Below are 6,457 nucleotides of genomic sequence, written 5' to 3'. Positions count from 1 at the left end.
GAGACCATGACTAAAATTTCGCCCACTGTGATGCCAGCTCTGCCCATTTTAGGTATCGTATCGGCTTTAGTATGGTCATCCCCTTCCTTCGGAAGGAATGGCCAAAGAGGGGACTGAAAGCATCTAAACATTTATATGTATATATTATTTCATGTATATATATTTTAGAATAGAATCCATTCAATTTATGTATAACTATGTATAATCAGCTCATTGTCTTTCATCAATATTATCAGTATTATCAGAGTGTTTTTGCTTGTAGTACAGTTATCTCCACAGCTGGGCAGTAGGAACTCGGCTTTATGAAACTGAGAATATTTAAATCTCTGAACTGGGCATTTTCCCTAGTACAAGCACCTGTATTGCCACAAATAGCATGTTTTCCCCATGGTCAATGTACTGTGCCATTTCTTGTAAATCGTGTGACTTCTTGTAAACTGTGATACTGCGCATGTGCAAACACTGTATTTTGGAGCATATAAGGACCTACTTTGGGGCTCATAAAATCAACTTCCTTGCTCACTAATATGTGTGTGTTGTTATGTTAACCCTTTCTATCCTGGTTGAAGGCTTAGGACATCTGACATCTGATTAGGCCGTGGTCTGGTCATGATAGTGACCACCTCCTTTCAGGTACCTCAAGCCTTCTGGCACACTTGAAGAGCCAGCACAGGACTCAGTTTGATGAGTTCCAGAGGCTGAAGGGAGCTGGTGGACATGTGCATCCTTCAGCAGCAGCATCGCGCCCTCTTGCTCATCCAGCAGCAGCAGGAGTAGGGAAACACACTGCTCCCTCCAGTGTGCCCTCCAGACTTCCCACCGCCGACATTGAGACTGGTGAGGGCAGCCAGTCCTCAGTGGCCTCTTCTGCTTCTTCCACGCAGAGACCCCAGGGTGATCCAGATGTGGCAGAGGGAAGACATCTGGATCACCATGATCCTGGACCCATGAAGGAAGGGCAAGCTGGGTCAATTCCTGCAGCGTGGAGATCCAGAGCATCGAAAAAGGGAGTTGCAGGTGGCCCTTGTTCGCAGACTGGAGGAAGCCTTCCCCAGCCTTCCACCCCCCTATGTTCCTGTCCAGCCAACACAGCAGCCGGTGCCTGTGGCCAGCAGCAGCAGAAGGCACCCAGGAGATCTGCTGAGTTTGACTAGCCAACTCTACACGATAGAGCTGCCTAGAGAGGAGGTGCCATCAGCAGTAGCATCCTCCTCTAGTCAGACTGAGCACCAGCGTCTGACCTGCATGGTGGCAGACTACATGGGGTTCCCATGTGGACCCCATGGAGTTCTGGGTCAAGAGGCTAGAGATCTGAAGGGAGCTTGCACAGTACACCCTGGAAGTCCTGTCCTGCCCTCCTTACAGCGTGCTGGCCGAGAGATGCTTTAGTGTGGCCAGTGACGTGGTCACAGAGAAGCTCTGTTGTCTCTTCACACAGTCTGTGGACAGACTCGCCTTCCTCAAGATGAGCCAGGCTTGGGTTGAAGGTGATTTCCTGGCCCCTGCTGTCAGCGAGAGGGGGTCATGAGGCGGCTCGGAATAGTGCTATGGCAGACCAACCGTCAATGCATCAACCTCCTGCTTATTAGGCCTGGTTCTTCTGATTTTTGTTGTGGTACCACTACCAGGTGTCTTACCTACACACTGCTGCTTCCCCACCACACTGCATTGTGTGAAAATAGCTTCCAGTACAGGAAGAGTTAAGAAACTCCAGTTGTTATCTATGCAAAAGAGCCACTGAGCTCCACGACTTTCAAAGTCGCAGAGAGCTCTGTCTTCTGAAGCTTATTATCTCAAGTGTCTCTAACTGTATTGTCTTTTTTCCGGCAGAGGACAGTTCAAAAGTTCACTAGCCTGCTCTGTAAAATCATTTAGAATGATGAGTAGTGTGTAAACTGCAAATATTAGAGAATGATGCAATGTTATAGGAAAAAACTATATAACTGAAAATAAAAATATGAATATATTTTCTTTGCTACTAATGTTCCAGTAATTGTCAGCTCTACACAACCAATTCATTATATCATTTTTTTTTTTTTTGCTTCAGTGTCTCTTTAACCACTTTAGAATTTAGGTAGCTCCTACATCCAAATATGCACGCTGGACGTAGTGGCTACGTCCATAAAAATGCAGATCCCATTCATTGGAGAAGCCAAGATCATTCTGTTACACTTCCCCTTTTCCCTTCCTGTAAGTACGTGTACAGAAAGCCAAAGAACATTGACTGTGGCTATCTTGTGGCCAAATAGTAAAACTACATCTACAGACATTTTTTTAAAAAGAATAGACATTTTTACATTTAAAATTAACTGTTTACCTCCCGCACACCAAAATACATAAATAAAATGTTAATTAAAAATAAAAAATTACACTTAAACAAAAAACATAAATAGTTACCTAAGGGTCTGAACTTTTTTTTAATATGCATGTCAAGAGGTTATGTTACTAATGTTTTTTAAATTATAAGCTTGTAAATAGTGATGGACGCAAAACTGAAAAAATACACCTTTATTTCCAAATGAAATATTGGCGCCATACATTGTGATAGGGACGTAATTTAAATGGTGTAATAACCGGGACAAATGGGCAAATAAAATATGTGAGTTTTAATTATGGTAGCATGCATTATTTTAAAGCAACTGTTAGCCATCATATGCCCCCCTCAACAAATACATATGTAAGTGATAAATGCTTGCTCTACTTACATAACAGATGTATTGCACTCATGCACTTTCCACATTTTAGTTTTCTTTTTTCTTTTACATTTTCATTATTTTTCTGGCAGTGGCCATCTTGGGCCCTCCAGGTTAAAGAATCCCCCCCGCCCCCCTCGCCACATCCCCCTCCTCCCCGCACTGATTCTGAGCACTGCAGGGAGGATAAATGCAGCAGGCACAGACTCACCTAATAATGGATCCAAGCGCCGGTGGTAGTGCAGAGAGTATAGAAGGGAACTGCTGCGCCTAGAACCATAATTAGGTGAGTCTGTGGGCACCGCCTTTATCCTTCCCCAATATTCAGCGCGGGGAAGAAGGAGAATGCGCGCGGGTGGCAGGCGGCAGATGCGGCAGAGAGGGAGCGGTCATGCCACTGAAGGAGGGGGGCTGAGGACAGTGACAGGAGACGGCCTCTGGCTTTACTCCCTGCGCTTTAACAGCGGCTGCAACATCGAGAGTTAAGGGGAGACCAGGCGACCAGCCAATCATAGAGCTGAGAGGTGAGTGACAGAGGTTTCAGCCAATCAGGCTGATACAGCATGCCATGTCACTTCTCTTTTGCGTCTGCGTACCAATATAGAGCCTGGGAGCATGGGGAGAGAAGACCTAATTGGAAAAAAGTAAGATTGATTTTAAAGTTTTGATTTGCCTGGTTAGCATCTTTTTTAATATTGTAACAACCTGCAATAAAAAATGTATTTTGTATTTAACGCCTGACAGTTACTCTTTAAAGCTAAAATGCCCAAAAACTGACAAATAATGATTTTTATCATTTTTTTTTCCTAATATTCCTGTTAAAATGCATTTAGAATAAAATAGATCTTAGTAAAATGTACCACCCAAAGAAAGCCTGATTGGTGGCGTAAATATATAAAGATATAGATCATTTCATTGTGAATAGTAGTGATAAAGTTATTGGCGAATGAATGGGAGGTAAAAATTGCTTGAATGGGTAAGGTGAAAAAACACTAAAGGCTGAAGTGGTTAAAGAGAACCCGAGGCGGAATATTTAAATCTTAATGGGACCCAGAAACATGTCATGTGCACAATGGCATGCCTCTGAAACGTTCTATCACCGCTGCTGGTCCCCCCATGGCTCTGCTGTCCCCCCTGCAAATATCGACAGGCTAGCGACAATCTACTTGTTGCTAGCCGTCTGTTTACCTGAGGCTTGTCAATCAGCGTCCTCCACATTGCCCCCTCCATTACAGGCTCCCCCTGCCGCTACCCGCTTCTGCTAGCTTCTTTCAATCGGAAGCCAAGCCCAAGAGTACTTCCTGGGTCGCGGCTTGGCTTCCGATTGGAGGAAGCTAGCAGAGGGGAGAAGCGGCGGGGGGAGCCTGTAATAGAGGTGGCAGTGCGGAGGAGGCTGATTGACAAGCCTCAGTTAAACAAACAGCTAGCAATATGGCTCTGCCGCGGGACAGCAGAGCCATGGGGGGACTAGCAGCAGTGATAGAAGAACACAGAGGCATGTCATTGTGCACATGACATGCCTCTGGGTACTATTAAGATTTAAATATTCTGCCTCAGGTTCTCTTTAAAGCGGAACTGAACTCAAAATGTCCTCTCTGCTCTAAAAGATACGCAACAGCATATTAACCTTTAAACAAAAACATTTCTTTGTTACAACTGATACAAGTCCCAAAATAAATCTGCACAGTTTCTACTTCCTGATTCGTGGAAGCAGATATATTGTTTACCTCCTGTACTTTTAAATGGCCTTATCTGCCATCTCTGCCTTGGCAGTCATGAGACACAGGGGAGAGATCATATTACACTTGTGATTAGACACAGATGAGGGGGCATTAGACAGGCTAAACTCTCTAAATACATACAGGGTGCATTTCTCTATGTATTTATTCAGTTTTGAGTTCAGGTCCACTTTAAGCAAGATTATTACTTCTTTCAACAAGATGGAGGCTTGGTAGAGTTGTATCTTACCTTGAGGAAATATCTCTGCTCTCTCTGCTGATGGAATCTTTCTGCGGGAATCTTGCTCTCCTGATCTCTCTTAGGATTACTTCTTAAATAGTAATGAAACTCACTCATTTACATACACACACCCACATGACCACCCCTAGCTCAGGTATCATTCCGCCCCTCGTAGCTCAGGTTCCTTCCCAGTTATCTGTCTTCTTTGGACCTCTAGGTGGCGTTATAAGCTTACTCATGAAATCCTGTTGTGTTGGCTACCTGTACACCGGGGGGGGGGGGGGGGGCATCCTGAGCACACAGGTGTTTGGGTCTGAAAGGTGACCTTTTCTTCCACTAAGATTCCCTCAGGCATCAACGAGACAATTTCTGTCTGGGTATCGTCCATCTGATAAGAGCAATTTCCATGAGAACTTTCACTGTCCCCTTGGTTTTTATGGGTCCCATTATGTGAAATCAGATAACACCAGTTTTGTTGGCAATTTAGTTGCTAGACCAGCCATTCTGAATAATGTCAGTGCTCTGAAGGTCTCTTTGAACATAGCAAGCTGGTTTTACCTGTCAGCATTCATTTTAGGATGGTTTCACCTTTTGACACCTATGTGTAATGATCGCTGCTGCAGCAGCTATTGCTGGAAGTAGTGCTGCAGCTCAGGCAGTTCTGATCTATTTCCATGCAAGCTGCATAGCTTTGTCTGTCTTTCCCTGCTGTCGGCTTGTGACTGATTATCATTCACCTGTGTGGGAATCTGCATGTCTGCTCCCATTGGATGACCTCAGTATAAAGATCTGCTTCCTGCAGGGTTTCCTTGGGTTTTCATAGCTTCAGTGTAAGCCAGTCTTGCTGTCGCTTTAGCCCCCGATCGTGTTTCTTGTTATAAAGATACTTTGCTGGTCTTTGCATCATATATTGGTTCATTGCCAATATATATGCATACCAGCACGTTTATTATTTTCCTTGTATTTGTGTTACGTTAATACATCAGTGTCGCTGATGTATACGTACACGAACTGTTTATATCCTGTGTGCAGTTAGTCAGCTTTCCAGCACGTTTTGGTAGGTTGCGCGTACCGTGACCACCCGTGCTGAGGTAGTTACCCTGCTCCTGGTTCTGTTTGTGGATTGCGTTTATCTCTGCGAAGAGATAACGAATCCTTCTGAATCCTGTTCTGTTACTGTTTGTGGATTGCGTTCATCTCTGCGAAGAGATAACGAATCCTTCTGAATCCTGTTCTGTTACCGGTTGTGGATTGCGTTCATCTCTGCGAAGAGATAGCGAATCCTTCTGAGTCCTGTTCCCTGTATGACTCCATTCCTAGTCAGCGTTCCTGCTTATGTCATATATCGGTTCATTGCCGATATATACATATGTTAGTCAGACGTTACAAATAGTTTCATTGATAGCTGTAATTGTAATACGCTAGGAAAACATACTTATTGTATATTTATCTGTGTTACATTCATCTATCTTAATCCTGCTATTTTCTGACTGTCCTGTCCTGTCTTTGTGAGGCACGCCATCGCCGCATCGCATTGGCTGCCTCATTCCAGTCTGTCTGGTTTTGGACGCTTGCTGTCGCTAAGTAGCCGCTAGCTAGCAAGCGTTCATTCTGTCTACCTGTCCTGATCTCCTCAGTTCTGGTTTGTGCGCTCAGCGCTACTTTGCGCTGAGACGTTATAACGAAAACATTGTTTGTGGCTGTCAGATCTGCACCGGCTCTGTGCGCCACAATCTCCTATTGGAGTCAGTCCTCCCCTCCACTATACTAGGGATAGCCTGTTTCCTGGTGCTAGTGTGTGTACC

Source organism: Hyperolius riggenbachi, chromosome 7, assembly GCF_040937935.1.
Source record: "Hyperolius riggenbachi isolate aHypRig1 chromosome 7, aHypRig1.pri, whole genome shotgun sequence".
NCBI lineage: Eukaryota > Metazoa > Chordata > Amphibia > Anura > Hyperoliidae > Hyperolius > Hyperolius riggenbachi.
This window is presented reverse-complemented; position numbering follows the sequence as displayed.